At 46.3% G+C, this 21,469-nt stretch overlaps 1 long non-coding RNA gene across 1 annotated transcript; it reads left to right on the top strand.

Annotated features, from left to right (window-relative positions):
- The first annotated feature begins 263 nt into the window (after positions 1–263).
- Positions 264–18,864, top strand: LOC116978738. Its single transcript, XR_004413532.1, has 3 exons — positions 264–273; positions 10,896–10,898; positions 18,827–18,864. It is a non-coding gene; the product is annotated as an uncharacterized LOC116978738 (long non-coding RNA).
- The last annotated feature ends 2,605 nt before the right edge of the window (positions 18,865–21,469 follow it).

The raw sequence follows: 21,469 nt of genomic DNA, 5'->3' as shown, positions 1-21,469 counted from the left end.
AGTACTTTGTTTAATTGTGTTTAGAGATACAGCGCGGAAACAGGCCCTTCGGCCCACCGAGTCCGTGCCGACACTAGCACTATCCTACACAATAGAGAAATTTTGCATTTTTTACCAAAGTCAATTAGCCGACAAACCTATATGTCTTTGGAGTGTGGGAGGAAACCAGGGCACCTGGAGAAAAGCCACACGGTCACGGGGAGAATGTACAAACTCCGTATAGACGGGATCGAACCCGGGTTTCTGGTGTTGTGTGGCAGCAACTCTACCACTGTGCCTCTGTGCCTTTGTGTTTTGTTTTAGATTCCACCATGTGCAGTTCCTTGTGTGTCTCTTTTGAACCAGCATGGATAAGGTGGACTGGATAGTTTCCTTCTGGGCCATAAACCGTCTTTGTTTTAGTTGAGATACAATGTGGAAGAAGGCCCTTCGGCCCACTGAGTCCATGCTGACCATCGACCACCTGGTCACCACACTAGTTCTATTTTATCCCACTTAAATTTTATGTCAAACCTGCACGTCGTGTAAGATGTGGGATGAAAGTATGACAAGTTGGTGGAAAAGATCAGCAGTGCGACCAAGAGCTAATTACTTATCAATAATTTCTCAATATTGCAGACGTTCAAACCTTAGTTTTAGTTTTTGGAGAAAACAGCGTGGAAGCAGACCCTTCAGAGACACACTGTGCTGGAGTAACTCAGCGGGACAGGCAGCATCTCTGGAGAGAAGGAATGGGTGACGTTTTGGGCCGAGACCCTTCTTCAGACTTTCGTCTTCCGAGTCCACGCTGACCATCGATCGCCCGTTCACACTTGTTCTATGTTTTCCCACTTCCACATCCACTCCTTACGTGCCCCCGACATAGTGGCAATTTACAGAGGCCATTTATCCCGGATACCTGCATGTCTTTGGGATGTGGGAGGAAACCGGAGCACCCTTAAGGGAACCCACGCGGTCACAGGGAGAACGAGCAAACTCCACACAGACAGGTTGTATTTCCGGTGGCGCTGGTGCTAGCTGCCTCCGCCTTCAGTCCGGTATCTTTTTGTTTTTTTTTGTTATGTTGAAAAGCGTTTTTTGTGGGGTTTTTTAATGTCTTTATGTGGGGGAAGAGGGTACGGTGCGAGGGATACCGTCCTTCAGTCTCTTCCTGGAGAGGATGCGACTATTATTCGAGTCGCATCCTCGACCCCCCCCCCCCCCCCCCACCAGCGGCCTACCTACTGGATTGGCACGGCCTTTCCTGCCGGGACCGACCAGAGCTCGAGCAGCGGCGGTGCAGCGCTGGATACATCGCGGGGCGGGCGATGCCCCTCCGGGGATCGCCGTTTCGAGCCCCAGAGTGCTGGCCCTGCGGCACCGACATCGCGGAGCTGTGGTTCGCGGAGCTCCCAACGCGGGCGGCGCTGATCAACATCGCGGAGTCCTGCGACTCCGCCCGGCTCGGCCTGTGGTCTTCGGGAGCCGCGGACTACGGTAGGAGGTGGCTGATCTGGAGGTCCGGGCCACTGAGGATGTTCTCCGTCGGGGTTCAGCGTCGGCGTTCCATCATCCCGGCGCGAGGGCCTGAGCATCGGCCCGCCCGTGGCGGCGACTGCGGGTGCTCGGGAGGCCCCGACCACGGGTGAACATCTGGGAAGATCGGCGGGGAGGCTGGCTGGACTATGGTACCTTCCTCAACTTTGGTGCCACTGTGTTGTGTTGTGTTATGTTGTGTCGTGGACTTCTGTGTTTGTGCTTTTGTTTCATTTTAATATGTTTTATTTATTTATTATTTATTGTTATGTAACTTGACTGTAAGGAAAATTCATTTCGTTGTCTTTAATATGAGATAATGACAATAAATTGAATACAATACAATACAATACATGAGATCAGGATGAAACTGGGTCTCTGGCACTGTGGGGCAGCAGTTCTACCAGCTGTCCCACTGTGCCAATTCTAATATGTGTGTACGTATTTATATATACACTGAACTTTTATATTCTCATTTATTATATTGTTTACAGAGTACTATGACTACATATTCTATTGTGCTGTAGCAAGTAAGAATTTCATTGTTCTATCTGGGACATATGACAATAAACCACTCTAGACTCTTGACTCCTGAAATGTCAAAAACGTCTGTTTTAAATATCATAGTTTCCATAGATTTATGCTAACATGAACCGCCCTGTTGTCCGGTCTAGGATGAACAAGGAATGCTAACACCAGCAATAAAATAGATCAGGACTAAAGCCTTCTCACAGAAGCAGCTGCGAAACTGCGGGTATCTGGGCAGCATTCTACGAGGGGATTTGAACAGCAACTGATATCCAGGATAACAGTTTACAATTAACAATCTATCGTGGTGTTTCATAGAAACATAGAAACATTGAAAAATAGGTGCAGGAGTAGGCCATTCGGCCCATCGAGCCTGTACCATTCAACCCCTTGCCGTACCATTCAATATGATCATGGCTGATCATCCAACTCAGTATCCTGTACCTGCCTTCTCACCATACCCCCTGATCCCTTTAGCCACAAGGGCCACATCTAACTCTCTCTTAAATATAGCAAATGAACTGGCCTCAACTACCTTCTGTGGCAGAGAATTCCAGAGATTCACCACTCTCTGTGTGAAAAATGTTTTTGTCATCTCAGTCCTAAAAGATTTCCCCCCTATCCTTGTGTGTGAACGTGTGTGAGTGATTGGTGGTGGTCGGAGGGGCCGTAGGCGCAGATTAGCAGCCACGCTTCCGTCAGTCTGCCCCAGGGCAGCTGTGGCTACAGAAGTAGCTTACCACCACCGAGTGTGACTGAGGAATGTATGAATAATGCGATGTAAAGCGCCTTGAGTATTCTAGAAAGGCGCTATATAAATCCCATCCATTATTATTATTATCCTTAAACTGTGACCCCTTTGTTCTGGACTTCCCCAACATCGGGAACAATCTTCGTGCATCTAGCACAATCTTCCTGCATCTAGCCACCAATTTTTGTGGTTAGATGCAGTTTCCATCAATATCCTGACTGAAACCATAGCTCTTCTCAAAACCCACATTTAGTTTAGTTTAGTTTAGAGATACGGCATGGAAACACGCCCTTCCGCCCACCGAGTCTGCGCCGACCAGCGATCCCCGCACAATAACACACGCTGGGGACAATTTACAATTATAACAAGCCAATTAACCTACAAACCCGTCCGTCATTGGAGCGTGGGAGGAAACCGAAGATCTAGGAAGAAACCCACGCGGGTCACGGGTGGAACGTACAAACTCCCGTAGACAAGCACCCGTAGTCAGGATCGAACCTGGGTCTCTGGCGCTGTAAGGCAGTAGCTCTACCGCTGCGCCACCATTGCGCCCTTGAAATTAGTAAACTATACAATTTTGTTTGGTGCAAAAATATAAGTATTTGCTATTAGCTTATGAGAGATGAAGTGTGTGTCATTTGTTATTTCATTTTTGAAGCCTCTCTTCCAAGGTTCTTTTGAGGTTAATAGATTTCGTTCAGGGTCGAAGTGAAGTTTCAAAGTGCTTTGGCTGGTTAGATATTATTAACAATAACAGAAGACTTTACCAAGATAAAGGAAAACAAGGAAAAATAGGTTATGCACAAGCTAAATAAAAGTGTCTGCATTTTCCTTTCACTTTTATCAATTTTTAAAATTCTTAACTACAAAGAGCAAATTTTTTTTAGCCTTCATTTATGCTGCAAATTGCAGACCTGATTTTGTGGGGAAATATTTTGCAGTAATTCCTAATCTTTCTCCATGTACTGACAGCAACTTTGGGATTTCTGTTGAATTTAAAGTCAAGCTCAGCTTTTCCGGTGGATTTTCTCAATTCACAAAAATGCACAATTAATGTGGAGAATTCCAGCAGATTGTCTATTGTCTATTGAGCAAAACACAAGCATTGGAGGAATTTGACTGGGACAGGTGTGAGGGGTTGTGGGGAGAAGGCAGCAGAATGGGGTTAGGAGGGAGAGATGGATCAGCCATGATTGAATGGTGGTATAGATTTGATGGGCCGAATGGCCTAATTCTACTCCTATTCCTTATGGCCTTGTGACCATATGAACTCAGTGGGTCAGGCAGCATCTACGGAGGGAATGGGCAGATCGGGACCTCTTCATGGACTGCGGCTCTGCTTTCAATACTATTATCCCAACCAAGCTCATCTCCAAACCTGCGGGAATTGCAGTCAGCTCTCCTCTCTGCACTGGGACAACTGCACAAAGTAGCACGCTGGCGCAGCGGTAATGTTGCTGCCTTGCAGCGCCAGAAACCCGGGTTCGATCCTGACTACGGGTGCAATCTGTAAGGAGTTTGTACGTTCTCCCTGTGACCACGTGGGTTTTCTCCAGGTGCTCCTGTTTCCTCCCACACTCCAAAGACGTACAAGTTTGTGGGTTAATTGGCTTAGTATAATTATTAATTGTCCCTAGACACTTTAGGATTGGTTTAGGTAAAAAAAGTAGATTTCCCCAAGTGTGTGGAATAGTGTTAGTTAGTGGGACGGGGGTGATGGCTGGTTAGTATGGATTCGGTGGGCCGAAGGGCCTCTCTCTCTGAAGTCTAAAGTACAATTTAGTTTAGTTTAGTCTGGAGATTCAGCGTGGAAACAGTCCCTTCCACGAAGGGACCAGCGATCCCTGTACACTCTCACTATCATACACACACTAGAGACAATTTTACATTCATACAAAGCCAATTAACCTGCAAACCTGTACGTCCTTGGAGTGTGGGAGGAAACCGAAGATCTCGGAGAAAACCCACGCAGGGAGAACGTACAAACTCCATGCAGACAGCACCTGTAGTCAGGATCGAACCCTGGACTCTTGCGCTGTGAGGCAGTAACTCCACCGCTGCGGCACAGTGTCACCGCTAAAGTCTGAAGTAAAAAAGAATGGCTCGTTGCTGATTCTCTTTTTCATTTTTTCTCACAGAGAGTTGTGAATCTGTGGGATTCTCAGCCTCAGAGGGCGGTGGAGGCAGGTTCTCTGGATACTTTCAAGAGAGAGCTAGATAGGGCTCTTAAAAATAGCGGAGTCAGGGGATATGGGGAGAAGGCAGGAACGGGGTACTGAATGTGGATGTGGAGCCATGATCACATTGAATGGCGGTGCTGGCTCGAAGGGCCGAATGGCCTACTCCTGCACCTATTGTCTATTGTCTATTGTCTATTGATTGCTAATTCTATCGCAAAGACTTCCCGCTGCTCAGGTGATGCAGTGAAGTAATTACAACAATGGCGTTATTAGTCTGTCAACAGATTTCATTTACGAGGTGTAGAACGAGATGTTCGGGGCTAATTTATTGGACAACAAACAATATTTGATAGCGGGCCAGAAAAGGAGATACCGTGGCAGCTTGCTGAGCCAGAAACTCCACATGATATCCAATGCTGGAATTCCCAACACTCCTACTGGGCTCTCTGATCCTGCACAGCTTATACCTGGATTGGGATCCATGTGTACATTCATACGCACGATCACTGCACTGCGGGGGAAAGATGAAGGGTGCACTTCATTAGCGTGTACAGTAACGCTTTCAAATATTTTAAGGCTTTTCCAAAGCTTTTAGATGATTTAAGGGCCTGTCCCACGAGCATGCGACTCCATGTGGCAAGCGCTACATATGCGACTCCATGCGGCAAGCGCGACCTAACGTGGTCACTTGAGCCGTACGGCCTCGCGGGGCCGGTCCCACTTCGATCGCCGGAGCCGTATGGAGTTGTGCGGAGCTGGTCCCGACATCCGAAAAACTGACCGTGTTCAAAAATTCCGCGCGGCAACGGCCTGCCGGCCCGCAGCCGCCTCGACGCCGTACGTCACGCGCGAACTTCCCGCGGACTTCGCTCGCACTTCATGTCACTCACTCCACCTCCGCGCGGCCCCCGCTTCTGGTTAGGTCGCGCTTGCCGCATGGAGACGCTTAGGTCACGCTTGCCGCATGGAGTTGCATGCTCGTGGGACAGGCCCTTCAGTCTTTTAATTCTCAGGGCGGTCACAGTGACCCAGCGGTAGAGTTGCTGCCTTTCTGCGAATGCAGCGCCGGAGACCCGGACTCGGCCCACCGAGTCCAGCCCGAGCAGCGATCCCTACACATTAACACTACCCTGCATGCACTAGGGACAATTTTACTTTTACACCAAGCCAATTAACCTACAAACCTGTACGTCTTTGGAGTGTGGGAGGAAGCCGAAGATCTCGGAGAAAACCCACGCAGGTCACGGGGAGAACGCACAGACTCTGTGCAGACAGGCACCCGTAGTCAGGATCGAACCCGGGTCTCTGGCGCTGTAAGGCAGCATCTCCTACCGCTGCGCCACCGAGAGTGTCGCACTCTCAAAAAGCATAAGAAATGTCATCAGTGGATGCAGAGAAACGCAAGCCCAACTTGTTCCAGGAAGTGCTGAATTGGATTCCCAACCAATGATGCAAAATAAACCAGTAATGGACCTAATTACGTCTCACTCCATCCAAATTGCATTTTCAGCCACATGGTGCTGATACAGCATCATCAATTTTTAAGCCAAATGCTATTTGTGAAAGGCATTTGCATTAGAACTAAGTGGCAGTGTTGAAATCATCCCTGGGTGATTAGGGATTAACTTCAGTACTCCGTGATTTAACCGTTCTTAATTACTTCAAAGAACAGATATTATTAAAATGTTGAGGAATGAAATGAATCATCTCCGCACTAAGTAGTTTTAAGGGAATGTCGCTGTGTTTGGAGTGCACATTTGTTCAGCCAGAAGCTTCAATATCGAAGACAGAGTGACACTGTTCCACTCAAGGGCCTACTGTAGAGTGGCGATAGACACAAAGTGCTGGAGTAACTCAGCGGGTCAGGCAACCTCGCTGGAGAAAAAGGATGGGTGACATTTCGGGTCGTAACCTTCCTTGATTCAGTCTGAGGATTTTCAGTGCTTTCAATTCCTTTTTACATACTGTAGGGTGGAGTTACTATGATTGGCACCAGACCAGTGGGCGGCACGATGGCGCAGCGGTGGAGATGCTGCCTTACAGCGCCAGAGACCCGGGTTTAATCTTGACTACGGTTGCTGTCTATACCGAGTTTGTGCGTTCTCCATATGACCGCATGGGTCCGACTGTCCACCGCAGGGGTGGGGAACTTGCGGCCTTAAGGCCACATGCGGCCTTCTAGGCCATTAAGTGCGGCCTTTTGAATGAATCCAAATTTTGTAGAACAAATATTTTTATCAATATGTTTTTGTTCGCCTTTTATTATTTTAATTTTAATCTTAAAATGAACGTATTTAAAATACCAAAGAGTAAAAGAAGGTTCAACAAAATAATCCTCCCCGACTGACAGCCACAATTAAAACGTTAGTAAGTCACGAGGGCTATTTTAATAAAATAATGTACATTTTGAAGTGTAAATAATTGAAGTTTCTTGGTTGCGGCCTTATTAGATTACAGCTAAATGCGGCATTCGAACATGAAAAGGTTCCCCACCCCTGGTCTACCCTATCTATGCCTCTCATCATTTTATATAGAGAGTCAAAGAGTCATAGAGTGATACAGTGTGGAAACAGGTCCTTCGGCCCAACTTGCCCACACTGGCCAACATGTCCCAATTACACTAGTCCCACCTACCTGCGTTTGGTCCATATCCCTCCAAACTTGACCTATCCGTGTACCTGTCTAGCTATTTCTTAAACGTTGGGATAGTCCCTGCCTCAACTACCTCCTCTGGCAGCTCGTTCCATACACCCATCACCCTTTGTGTGAAAAAGTTACCCCTCAGATTCCTTTTAAATCTTTTCCCCTTCACCTTAAAACCATATCTTCTGGACCTCGATTCACCTACTCTGGCCAAGAAACCCTATGCATCCACCCGATCTATTTCTCATGATTTTTATACTTCTGTAAAATTAGTAATCCCATAAACTATGCTCTCAAACTCCTTTGGAGACAGCTCTGATTGCATAGTGTTTAATACGCTGACCAGTCAATGTACCAGGGGCCAAAAATATGTCCATATGACCATGCAGCCCCTCAGGTAGGTAGTGCTAAAGTTTCCATGTGGCAAATGCTCTGTGTTGGTGCCCTGATTGCTTTGTAATATACCCTGGAGTCAGCTCTGGTTCCCATTTGATCAGGGGAAAAAGCTGGATGGCTTCATAATAGTCAACACAAATTTATTTTAGTTTAGAGATACAGAGATACAGTGCGGAAACAGGTCATTTGGCCCACCGAGTCCGAGCCGACCAGCGATCCCCGCACATTAACACTACCCTACACACACTGGGGACAATTTACAATTTTACCGAAGCCAATTAACCTACGAACCTGTATGTCTTTGGAGTGTGGTATGGAGCGCCCGGAAAAAAAACGCGTGCGGTCACAGGGAGAACGCACAAACTCCGTACAGACAACACCAGTAGTCAGGATCGAACCCGGGTCTCTGGCGCTGTAAGGTAGCAACTCTGCCGCTGCGCCACCGCGCCGCCCGAATGTAGGAAAGAATATAAGGCAATTTAATTAAAAAATAAGTAATTAAACCAAAATATCATAAACATCAAAATATCATAAATAACTTTCAAACTACATATTTATTCTCAATTAGTTCCAGAGAATTCTAGTTACAGACTCTAGAAGTAATATTCAGCAGGGGCTTTGTAGCCAGTTCTACCGCAAGGCCCCTGAGGGAAGTAGGAGTCAGAGGGCAATAAATAAACTTGCCAATGCTGGCGAATGGAGCAGTCACTGGCTGTGGCTGAAGAGAAAAGATGCTGTCTGGTCTGCCACGTGACCATCTAGAGGCTAACAATAAGACACACACCCAGGTCTGATCTCCCTGCGGTGGGCCTGCCTCGACTGAGGGTGTCTTGTGATAAAAGGCCGAAACACCCAGTGACGTTGAGGTACACAACTGAAGATGTGTCTGATTGGTAGCAAAATCATCTGGTGGTCATCCCCAAGAATGTCAATTGTAGTGAAAAATCTTAGGGGTTGTAACATCCAGTCCTACTAATCAATCCAATTTGATCACATATATATTTTTAATAAGTTCTTTAGTAACTTGTCAGTTTCTTTGTTGAACTAAATTAAGGCGCATGTTGCAATCAAAAGCGCTTGAACAATTGGTTGGGAAGAAAGCCAAACTGGTGGTGCAGCGGTAGAGTTGCTGCCTTATGCCCCTGTCCCACTTAGGAAACCTGAACGGAAACCTCTGGAGACTTTGCGCCCCACCCAAGGTTCCCGTGCGGTTCCCGGAGGTTTTTGTCAGTCTCCCTACCTGCTTCCACTACCTGCAACCTCCGGCAACCACCTGCAGCCTCCGGGAACCGCACGGAAACCTTGGGTGGGGCGCAAAGTCTCCAGAGGTTTCCGTTCAGGTTGCCTAAGTGGGACAGGGGAATTACTGCGGCAGTTACCAGGGTTTGATCCTCACTACGGGTGCTGTCTGTACGGAGTTTGTACATTCTCCCCGTGACCTGCGTGGATTTTCTCCAGCGCTTTCGGTTTTGGTATCCTCCATCGATCCAAAGACGTACAGGATTGCAGGTTAATTGGCTTGGCATAAATGTAAATTGCCCTAGTGTGTGCAGGAAACATAGAAAATAGGTGCAGGAAGCCATTCGGCCCTTCGAGCCAGCACCGCCATTCATTGTGATCATGGCTGATCGTCTCCAATCAATAACCTGTGCCTGCCCTCTCTCCATATCCCTTGATTCCCATAGACCCTGGAGCTCTATCTAACTCTCTCTTAAATCCTGTTAGGATTAGTGTTAGTGTGCGGGGATACTGGTCAGCACGGATTCAGTGGGCTGAACGGCCTATTTCTGTGCAGTATCACTAAACTGAACTAAACTCAACTAAATATTTCTTATTAATCCAATAATTTGTTTGGGTTTTAGCATTGATGTAAAACATGCCCATGCCTCTGGCATATAAAGTAAATATTTCACGCACAGGAGTTTTAGCTTTGTATTCATCTTGTGTTCAACCTGAGCTGCCTTGCTTTATTCGATAGTGTGAGGCAGACTCTGTGTTCAACGGTAGCTCCGTATTTGGGTTGCCTGTGTTCGACAAAGCAATTAAAAAGGAGTTCTTTGCTAAGATCCTGCACGCGCTGCCTCTGCATTGTGAGTGTTTGACAAAACAGACTATAGGAAGCTTTGCACTGCATCTGGCTCATGGTAATCCTGCTCTATGAGTGTTTGAAGGGACAATGTTGATGTCGTTCTATGTATTATTCACGAGCACCCTCCAATTAACGCTCCGATGATTTCGTCCAATGCAGCAGCACATCTTGCTCTTTCAAACTGGATATCACTGAGTGAGCAGGAGGATGAAATGAAGTCTGATGCAAAGAGAGGAGTTACGTTCTGATGTGCGATGCAAGGCTGAAGATAGAAGGCATTAATAATAGGATCTCACAGTTTTTGTCGGCCTGGTCTAGGTTTAGGTTTATTATTGTCACATGTACAGATGTTCAGCGAGAGAGCTTTGTTTAGCATGTAATCCAAACAGATCAGATACTCTACACATTATTACAAACAAGCCAAACTCAGGTACAATGAATAGAGCAAAGGGAAGATACAGAGTGGAGAATATAGTTCTCAGCATTGTAGCCCATCAGTTCCATAGATGAAGTCCAATGTCCGTAATGGGGTAGAGGTGAATCGGGACTGTACCTTAGCTTATGGAAGGACCGTTCAGAAGCCTGATAACATGGCGGCATAGTGGCGCAATGGTGGAGTTGCTGCCTTACAGCGTCAGAGACAAGGGTGCTCTGTGTTTAGTTTGTACATTCTCCCAGTGACCGTGTGGGTTTCCTCTGGGTGCTCATGATTCCTCCCACACTCCAAAGACATACATGTTTGTAGGTTAGTTGCCTTCACTAAAATCTGAGGAAAGACATTCTTGCCATAGAGGGAGTACAGAGAAGGTTCACCAGACTGATTCCTGGGATGTCAGGACTTTCATATGAAGAAAGACTGGATAGACTCGGCTTGTACTCGTTAGAATTTAGAAGATTGAGGTGGGATCTTATAGAAACTTACAAAATTCTTAAGGGGTTGGACAGGCTAGATGCAGGAAGATTGTTCCCGATGTTGGGGAAGTCCAGAACAAGGGGTCACAGTTTAAGGATAAGGGGGAAATCTTTTAGGACCGAGATGAGAAAAACATTTTTCACACAGAGAGTGGTGAATCTCTGGAATTCTCTGCCACAGAAGGTAGTTGAGGACAGTTCATTGGTTATATTTAAGAGGGAGTTAGATGCGGTCCTTGTGGCTAAAGGGATCAGGGGGTATGGAGAGAAGGCAGGTACAGGATACTGAGTTGGATGATCAGCCATGATTATATTGAATGGCGGTGCAGGCTCGAAGGGCTGAATGGCCTACTCCTGCACCTATTTTCTATGTTCCTGTGTTTCTATGTTTCTAAATTGTAAATTGTTCCTAACGTGTAGGATAGCGCCAGATGTACGGGGTGATCACTGCTTGGCACCGACTCGGTGGGCCAAAGGGCCTGTTTCCATGCTGTATCTCTAACGTTTCAAGTCTAAACAGAGGGGAAGAAATGGTACTTGAGTCTGGTGGTGTGTGCTTTCAAGCTTCTGTACGCAGTGCTGGACTGAGTTACGCCAGCACATTGTGTTTTATTTTCTCCATTATTTATTCTCTGCTCTGCTTATGTGACCTTTCAGTCAGGGGCGGAAAACCCGGGGGGGGGGGGGGGGGGGGGGGGGGGCGGGTCCCCCCCATGTTTTGAGAGGTGGGCGACATCCCCGCCAGGTTAACCTGCCTGGGCTTGCGGGAAATATGGCCAGCGTGGAGAAGCTGTGCTGGTATCCCGTCAGTCCAGACAGGGCTGTAGTTAACCCGGTGAGACAGGCACAGTTGAGCTGCATTTAGCGCTGGATTGAGCCTCCAAAGCCTCGCGCGTGTGTGTGTGAGTGTGCGCATGCGCGCTGCCGCCAAAAAATTGTGTCCCCCGTCCCCTCCATGTTTTGATAGTGAGTTCCGCTCTTGCTTTCAGTTATCAGTTGATAAAGGACTCATTTGTTATTAGACGCTCAGGAAGGTTCTTCTTGTCCATGTTACGTGGAGACAATATAGTCCAAACTTTTATATTCATGCAATGGACAGAGGCTCTTGATTGAGGACAGATCCGCCAAGTTACTCCAGCACTTTGTGTCTTTTTTTGTTAACCGGCATCTGCACTCCGCGTCTGCATCAGTTGACATGAGTTTAATATAGGCCAAAACATATATCGTACAGCTTTAACATGAGCGTTCTTTCAAGAAGGAGGTGAGGGGGAACTTCTTTTGTCAGAGGGTAGTTAATCTGTGGAACTCATTGCCACAGAGGGCTGTGGAGGCCAAGTCAGTGGATTGTTTAAGGCAAAGATAGACAGGTTCTTGATTAGAATGGGCGTCAAGGGTTATGGGGAGAAGGCAGGAAAATTGGGTTAGGATCCAGAGATCAGCTGTGATTGAATGGCAGAGTGGACCCAATGGGCCGAATGGCTGAATTCTGCTCCTATAACTTGTGAACTTAGGAACTCGTGAACATGTGGATATATTTTTATTCTACACAATTATCCTGTAAGTGAGTAAGTGTGTTTCATTAGACTGTATCCAGGTAATATGTGCACTGTGACTTGGCTCTGCTGGTTGAATAGATTTTAGAGAAGGCATCTAGTGCTTTAAATCACCCTTGGGAATTGAACACAGTTGAAGAGGAACTTCAGTCTCTATCTTAATCCTTGCCACGTCTTGCTGGGGGAAGTGTTGATGGAACGTCCTATTCATTATTGCACATATCAGCCCTTAATACTTAGTGCTAAAAATATTACACCACTGATTTCCTTGACAATGCCTCATTTCTCAGCGATGCCTCTTTATGTTGCAGAGAGGGAAGGAACTTGTTGGTGGAAATGTCTGGTCCAGGAATTAAATAATAAATGGAACATACTGTATGAGAATAAGCGAGAGTTTTTTTTTTTTTGCGTTCTGGAAGAAATAGCCATGAGACGGAGACAGAAAAATTAAAGAGAATAAAACATGACAGGTGAGGTCATTAAAAGATTGAAAATTGAATGGGTCAATTTGAGGTAAAGGAGATGGGAGAAAATATTAATATGCAACATGACGACAACTTATGCATAGAAAATAATGGTGCAGAAAAAGAGACAATAAACAATCGACAATAGGTGCAGGAGTAGGCCATTCGGCCCTTCGAGCCAGCATGGCTATTCAATGTGATCATGGCTGATCACCCCAATCAGTACCCCGTTCCTGCCTTCTCCACATATGCCCTGACTCCGCTATCTTTAAGACTCCTCTCTTGAAAGTATCCAGAGAACCGGCCTAAACCGCCCTCTGAGAATTCCACAGACTCACAACTCTCTGTGTGAAAAGTGGGGGGTGGGGGGGGGGGGGGGGGTGCAAGGATAGAAAGGATGGAAAAGAGAAATAGGAGCGGTAAAATAAAAAATAAATCAAATGGATGAAAGGTTAACATTTAACTTGCTGGAGAAAAATGATTAAAAATGAAAAATGGAGAGAAAGAAGACCATATAGGCATGAGGTGACTAGGAGAATGAAGAGGAAAGGAAAATTTGAAATGCGTAACTAAAAATAACAAAACGTGAAATTGAGAGGAAATCTGAAAGAAAAAAAGTCTTTTACATGTAAATCTGAATAGCAAATGGAGAAAATGAGTAGAAATCGCCAGATATTGTGTTGGAAAGATAAGTATGAAGAACAAGAGTTTAAAGAACGGATTTAGGGAATAGAGGAAATGATGGGATTCACATTAAAGGTTTTAACCAGAATGGAGGGATCTGGACCATGTGCAGGCACAGGAGATTAGTTTAACTTGGCATCATCTTCAGTCTAGACATTGTGAGCCAAAGAGCCTGTTCCTGTGCTGCACTGTTCTATGTTCTATATTCCAGTAAAGGATCTCTGAAGAGGAAATGGCAGAATGAAGGAAGGGGAAAAAATGACAACATTGTCAATGAACATTCAGTAAGTTAATAGTGATTTAAGAGAAAGGAAAATACAAACGGCAAAGCAAGCAGAGCAAATTTATATAATGGATCTAATAGCAACATTGAAACAGATAAATGTGTTGAGGATAGTAGCAGGTGAGTAATAGAATAGGGAAATGGGAAATGAGCAAAGCAATATCTATATAACTAAAAGTCTCATCTTGTCAATTTCCCGTCTGCGCTGTATATTGATTTAAGAAAAAAGGCTACCCTATATCGCTATGATTTTTGGCCATCTTACTCACAGTCCTCCTCCGCTGAGGCAGCCCTGAAGATTTTTCGATTCGATGAAAAATAAAAAGTTATGAGTGTTTAAAAATTCTTGAAATCAGCTGTTTGGTCCTTTTGCCTGTCAATCACCATGATGAAGGTAACGCCCCTTCCGGTGGGGGGGGCGGGGGGGGCGGGATGCCTGGACATGAGTCAGTCACTCTGGAAGATTGCGAGGGAGAAGCCACTGTGATTCAGAGCTGTGAATCAACTGAACTGTGAGTCTGCAATGTACTTGCAATAAATGATTTGTTAGCCCTTATTGAAAATGAAATGAGTTGTTTGGCCTACCCAGTGCTTGAAACTGCAATGGAATTGGAAATGAAATGGAAATGCATTGAGCTGTTTGGCCAGCCTTGTGCTTGAAACTGCAATGGAAATGGAAATGAAATGAAAATGCAATGAGCTGTTTGGCCTGCCCTGTGCTTGAAACTGGAATGGAAATGAAATGAAATGAAAATGAAATGAGCTGTTTGGTCTGCCCTGTGCTTGAAACTGCAATGGAATTGGAAATGAAATGGAAATGCATTGAGCTGTTTGGCCAGCCTTGTGCTTGAAACTGCAATGGAAATGGAAATGAAATGAAAATGCAATGAGCTGTTTGGCCTGCCCTGTGCTTGAAACTGCAATGGAAATGGAAATGAAATGAAAATGAAATGAAAATGGAATGAGTTTTTGGCCTGCCATGTGCTTGAAATTGAAATGGAAATGAAATGAAATGAGTTGTTTGGCCTGCCTGAAACCACTAATTTCAGCCACACAAGGCCCCTATTAGCCGATAAGCAGTACCTTTTGCGCAAAATGCCCGTATTAGCCCAGGAGGAGCATTTTGCCCCAAAAGGCCCGTGCCAGGCAAGGAAAAGTCCAGAAAAAGTGCCTCAGTGAGATTTCACTGAGATTTTTTTTTTAAAGAGCCCATTCGGCCCATCAGGCCTGTACTAGCCCATGAGAAGTCCTTCGGCCGGCCCATCAGTAAGTACTTCCCCTGCAAGAATTAAACCTCACCCCAGTATTTTTCTCCCTCCCTTCATTGGCTCCAAGATAGACTTTCTTCCCTCATTGCTGTGATCTGCAGAAAAAGATGAAAAATGTCTAAAATGTATTCTTCACCCTCTCCCCATTCTCTCTCACAAAGTCTCTCACATGTTTTGGGCAGAATTTTGTGCCTGAGTGACTGAGCTGCCAGCCCAAGAATCCATTCAGCCCACAATGTCTATACTAGCCCTCTGGATACCAGTCCTTTTGGCCCACAACCACCGTACTAACGCTCCAGAAAGCCCCCCCCCCCCCCCCCCCCCCCGCACTGGCCACCAATATTGGAATTGGTGATGAGGTGGAATATTGCGTTGGGGGACCAGCCCTCCCATGTGAACATGAGACCCAACGGGTCCCACTTAGTCTAGTTAAATTTATGAAAACCAAGAAAAATAAGAAAGGAAGACAATAATCATTTTACTTCCAATCTAAACTGTTAGATGGTACTAAATTTCATTTTTAGTCTTTAGTGATACAGCGCGGAAATGGGCCCTTCGCACCAACCAGTGATCTCCACCCACTAACACTCTCCCTCACACACGAGGGACAACTTACAATTTTAACCGATGCTAATCAACCTACAAACCTGTACGTCTTTGGAGTGTTGGAGGAAACTGGAGCACTCGGAAAAAACCCACGTGATCTCCGGGAGAACGTACAAACTCCGTACAGACCGCACCTGTAGTCAGGGTCGAACCCGGGTCTCTGGCGTCTCAAGGCAGCAACTCTACCGCTGCGACACCGTGCCACCTTTTCCTGGGGTTCATTTATTTGCGTTCAGAGGATGGGCTGTGCATGGAGAGGGATTAGTGAAGGTAACTTGAAGTTGTAGAAAAAAGGAACTGCAGATGCAACTGCAGAGGATAAAAAGCTAGAAGAGGGGGGGGTGGCAGGTCGGAGCATGGCAGGAGGCAGGATGAACGCAGGCGTGGGGTGGGCTTAATAGGCAGATGATTCGACAAAGACCAGTGATGAAACACAATCTGAAGGTGTGAGATTTGCTTTGTAAAGCAAGGAAACCATAAAGGAAGGAATGTGGGTGGAGGGAGAGGGGGAGCGGAGGAATAGGTGTGAGTCCAGGTTGGGACACAGGGGACAGGGAGCGGGTGAGGAAGGAGGAGGAGAAAGGGGAGGTGGGTTTGTTAGGGGTTATCTAGAATTGGAGAATTCAGACAGAAATTGCTCGGCTTTTCCTGAGCCCCATCTGCTGCAAGCTGCTTCCATTATTTAGCATGCATATTGTTATGCCTTGTAATTGAAAAATGCTCCAATCTTACTCACACATGCATATTATTTTGATGAAAGGTTGAGTAAAATGAGAGCTAGGCCACGATGAGGATGTTAAGTCAGAGCCAGCTAAACTGAACTGGCAGACTGGGCCATTTGCGATGCTCTGACAGGCATTTAAAGAGACAATAAAGAGGGTGAAAACAATTAATCGTACAAAGACACAGTTGTCAACGTCGTCAGATTGGATAGGACAGAGAAAATGCAAAGAATGACAAAAAGATTTAATGAGGCAACAAAGTAAAAAAAAACAACAATATATATATATTGAATTGTCCAATTTTAGTTAACGCTTAACAAACCCTCCTCCTTCCCTCTCACCCCCACACTCACCCCTGTATCCCACCTGGAACTCACACCTCTTCCTCCTCTCCCCCTTTTCCTCCATCACCATTCCTTCCTTTATGGCTTCCTGGTATTTGGCATTTAAAGGAAAAGCGGGCAGGCCGCGGTGGCATAGAAACATAGAAACTACGGGGTGGAGGCCATTCGGCCCTTCGAGCCAGCGGGGTACTGATTGTGGATGATCAGCCATGATCACATTGAATGGCCATGCTGGCTCAAAGGGCCGAATGGCCTACTCCTGCACCTATTGTCTATTGTCCCTTTTTTGCTGCACCATAATTGTCTATGCATAAGTTGTCGTCATGTTGCATATTAATATTTTTTCATATCTCCTTTACCTCAAATTGACCCGTTCAATTTTTAATCTTTTAATGACCTCACCTGTCGTGTTTTGTTCTCTTAATTTTTTTGCCTCCGTCTCATGGCTATTTCTTCCAGAACGCAAAAAAAAAAACGTCTCGCTTATTCTCATACAGTATTTTCCATTAATTATTTAATTCTTGGACCAGGCATTATACTTGAGTTTAACTTGATTGTATGTATGTGTGTGGTATATTTGATCTACCTGGATAGCACACAAAACAATTCTTGTCACAGTACCTCAGTACACGTGGCATTAATAAACCTAAACCTAATGGCCCTGTCCCACATAGGCGATTTTTTAGGCGACTGCCAGCGACTAGGCTGTCGCCAGATGGTCGCCGAGGTGTCGCCTGTATGGTCGTGAGTCGTCTCCTCAGTCGCCCAAAGAGTCGTAGCATCTTTCAGGTCGCCGCTGGATTTTCAACAATGATTCTATTTCAAATTTTATTTCGAAGGGGGGTCCAGCCGCCGTTTTTTCGGCGACCTGCTACGACCATCACAGTCGCCGGCAGTCGCCTAAAAATAGCCTAAGTGGGACAGGCCCATAAGTCTCCCACTAAGCCTTCACTTTCCACCAAGTTCAAACAAAGATACTAACTGAGTTCCAGCAAAGATTCACACACACCATGGTACTACGGTGTGTGTGTGTGCGCTAATGGTCTCGATGATGAATGGTATGCTGATCAAGCAGGTTACTTTGTTCTGGATGGTGTTGATGTTTTTTAACGCAGATGGAGAATAGTTCCTTTGTCCCCTAACTGATCCCGCGTCGGTAATGAAGAGATTTATAGAATCAGGTTTAATCAATTGGCATCAAATACTTAACCACTAATTAGTCTGCAGTGCCATATACTTTATATAGTGGATGCAATTGTGTTTCTAGTCAATTGCAACACCCGGGATGCTTCTTTGTTGAGCTGTTTGACAATTCAGGTCATCTGGATAAGTAATGGTGGATGATAGTAAAGACTCACTCATGTTGCAAATACTCATTGCTTGGGCAGCACATACTGTATGTGATTTGCTGCTGAACATCATAAACCAGGTTTCCCTCTATCTGGGATGCAAATTCTGAGGAGAAATATATGTCGGTCATCAGCTTATCTGGAGCTAGGGGGGGTCGGGAGCGAGGGAGGCAAGGGCTGGTGGAAGGGTGAACTGGAGCAACGCTTCAAGGTCGGCTACAGGAGGGGCCCCCGGGACACAAAGAGGGCCAGGCGATGAGAGGGAGGTCAGTTCACGGGAACTGCTCCAGTACATCGAGCACGCGGGCCGACTGGACTTTGGACTTTGCACAACGGCGCCGATAATGTCGGCGCCTGCACGTGTAATATATACAAAGAGACTTTCACGGCGCTGTTGCACAAGTGACAAGTAAAGGCCCAAAGACCCAAGGCCCCAGTCAGCAGAAAGGCAATACATGATTACAATCGAGCCACCCTCAGTGTACAGGTACAAGATAAAGGGAATAACGTGGGGAGTGTTTCGTGCAAGATAACGACAGTGTCGAGGAAATTGACAGAGGAAAATTAAAGGAAAAACTGAGACTTTGGGTTTCGCTTCAAGAGACTTTAATGCATGATGTCATGGAGAGATGGCGATAGTTAACTGCTCACCAGTTCTCTGTCTTTGCAGCAGTATTAGCTGACATTGATACAGTGCATTTACAGCCACTTTCCAATTGTTTTCACTGTAATTTTCAATTTTTCTGATACATTTAATCTTAAATGGTGTCTAAGGTAATAATAATAATAATGGATGGGATTTATATAGCGCCTTTCTAATACTCAAGGCGCTTTACATCGCATTATTCATTCACTCCTCAGTCACACTCGGTGGTGGTAAGCTACTTCTGTAGCCACAGCTGCCCTGGGGCAGACTGACGGAAGCGTGGCTGCCAATCTGCGCCTACGGCCCCTCCGACTACCACCAGTCACTCACACACATTCACACACATTCACACTCAGGCAAAGGTGGGTGAAGTGTCTTGCTCAAGGACACAACGACAGTATGCACTCCAAGCGGGATTCGAACCGGCTACCTTCCGGTTGCCAGCCGAACACTTAGCCCATTGTGCCATCTGTCGTCCCTAAGGTAGAGGGTAAGCATTTCAGTTTGGCTACTATGGACAGAGGAAGAGAAAACTAAGCTAAAAACCTGATCAGTCAATGTTTGATGTGGTCCAGTTTTGTCTCGTGAGGAATATCAAGCTCAGTTATGGCAAAATAACTTGTCCACTAGAGGGAGTGTTTAAGAAGGAACCGCAGATGCTGGAAAATCGAAGGTAGACAAAAATGCTGGAGAAACTCAGTGTGTGAGGCAGCATCTATGGAGCGAAGGAAATGGGCGACGTTTCGGGTCGAGATCCTTCTTCAGACTGATGTGAGGGTGGGGGGGGGAGGGGGGGGGGCGGGAAGAAGAAAGGAAGAAGCGGAGACAGTGGGCTGAGGGAGAGCTGGGAAGGGGAGGAGAAAGCATGGACTACCTGAAATTGGAGAAGTCAATGTTCAGACCACTGAGGTGGAACTGCCCAAGCGAAATGTGAGGTGCTACTCGTCCAATTTACAGTGGGACTGACTCTGGCCATGGAGGAGGCCCAGGACAGAAAGGTCGGATTCGGAATGGGAGGGGGAGTTGAAGTGCTGAGCCACCGGGAGATCAGGTTGGTTATTGCGAACCGAGCGGAGGTGGTTTAGTTTAGTTTAGTTTAGAGAGACAGCATTGAAACAGGCCCTTCAGCCCACTGAGTCAAGGCTGACCATTGATCACCCATTCATGCTGGTTCAATGTTGTCCCACTTTCTCATCCATTCCCTGTGCACTCGGGGCAACCAGAGGCAAATTAACCTACCAACCCGCACGCCTTTGGGAGGTGGCAGAAACCGGAGCACCTGGGGGGGAAATCCCCACGCAGTCACAGGGAGAACGTGCAAACTCCACATCCGCTGAGTTACTCCGCCATTTTGTATCTATCCAGTATAAACCAGCCACAGGGTCAGTTTCCACGCTTTATCTCTGAACTAAAGTAAGCTAACCTTTGGCAGCTGACTCGTTGAGTTCCTCCAGCACTTTGTGTTTTGCTGAATCTTCAGTCAGGTGTAGTTCCAGTTAGATTCTAAATAAATCTCCCTCTAGTACAACCCTGCAATCGCACATTTCTCCCCATCAGTGCAGGTGCCAGTGCAGGTGCCAGTGCAGGTGACAGTGCAGGTGCCAGTGCAGGTGACAGTGCAGGTGACAGTGCAGGTGACAGTGCAGGTGCCAGTGCAGGTGCCAGTGCAGGTGACAGTGCAGGTGACAGTGCAGGTGACAGTGCAGGTGCCAGTGCAGGTGCCAGTGCAGGTGCCAGTGCAGGTGCCAGTGCAGGTGCCAGTGCAGGTGCCAGTGCAGGTGCCAGTGCAGCTGCAGCCTCCTTGTGCTCTGGTATTTTATTTCATTCTTCACATGTTTAAATTATAATGTTTTATTTTTAATTGTCTTCTGTATATCGTGTTGTTACTTGCGAGCAAAGCACCAGGGGCCAAATTCCTTGCACGTATACATACTTGGCTAATAAAAGTTTAATAATTTGTTCATCTTTGTTACTTCTGCTCCGGTTTAACTCACAATGCTCTGTGCAAAGTGGAAGATGGCACCTTGTACATTCAGCTGTATCTCTTCCTTAACCTCACGTTATCCTTTAGTTCAGAAACAGACCTTCTGGAGCAGCGAGCCTACGACCATCGATCACCCATTCACACACTAGTTCTATGCGACCCCACATTCTCATCCACTCCCTATAAATGAGGGGCAATTTTAAAGAGGAAAATTAACCAACAAACCTGCACAACTTTGGAGTGTGGGAGGAAACTGGAGCACCTGGAGAAAACCCACGCGGTCACAGGGAGAACATGCAAACAGACAGCATCTGAGGTCAGGATTGAACCCAGGTCTCTGGCGTATGAGACTGCAGCTCTCCCAGCTGTGCCACTGTGCTGCTCTTCCTTCAGTTTATACCTTGTTCAGAAGTTCCTGGCTTCCAATGTCCAATCTGAGGAAGGGCATTCTTGCCATAGAGGGAGTACAGAGAAGGTTCACCAGACTGATTCCTGGGATGTCAGGACTTTCATATGAAGAAAGACTGGATAGACTTGGCTTGTACACACTAG

This window comes from Amblyraja radiata, chromosome 11 (assembly GCF_010909765.2).
Source record: "Amblyraja radiata isolate CabotCenter1 chromosome 11, sAmbRad1.1.pri, whole genome shotgun sequence".
Taxonomy (NCBI): Eukaryota; Metazoa; Chordata; class Chondrichthyes; order Rajiformes; family Rajidae; genus Amblyraja; species Amblyraja radiata.
Note: the sequence above shows the minus strand (reverse complement) of the source record. Positions and strands in the feature narration are given on the sequence as shown.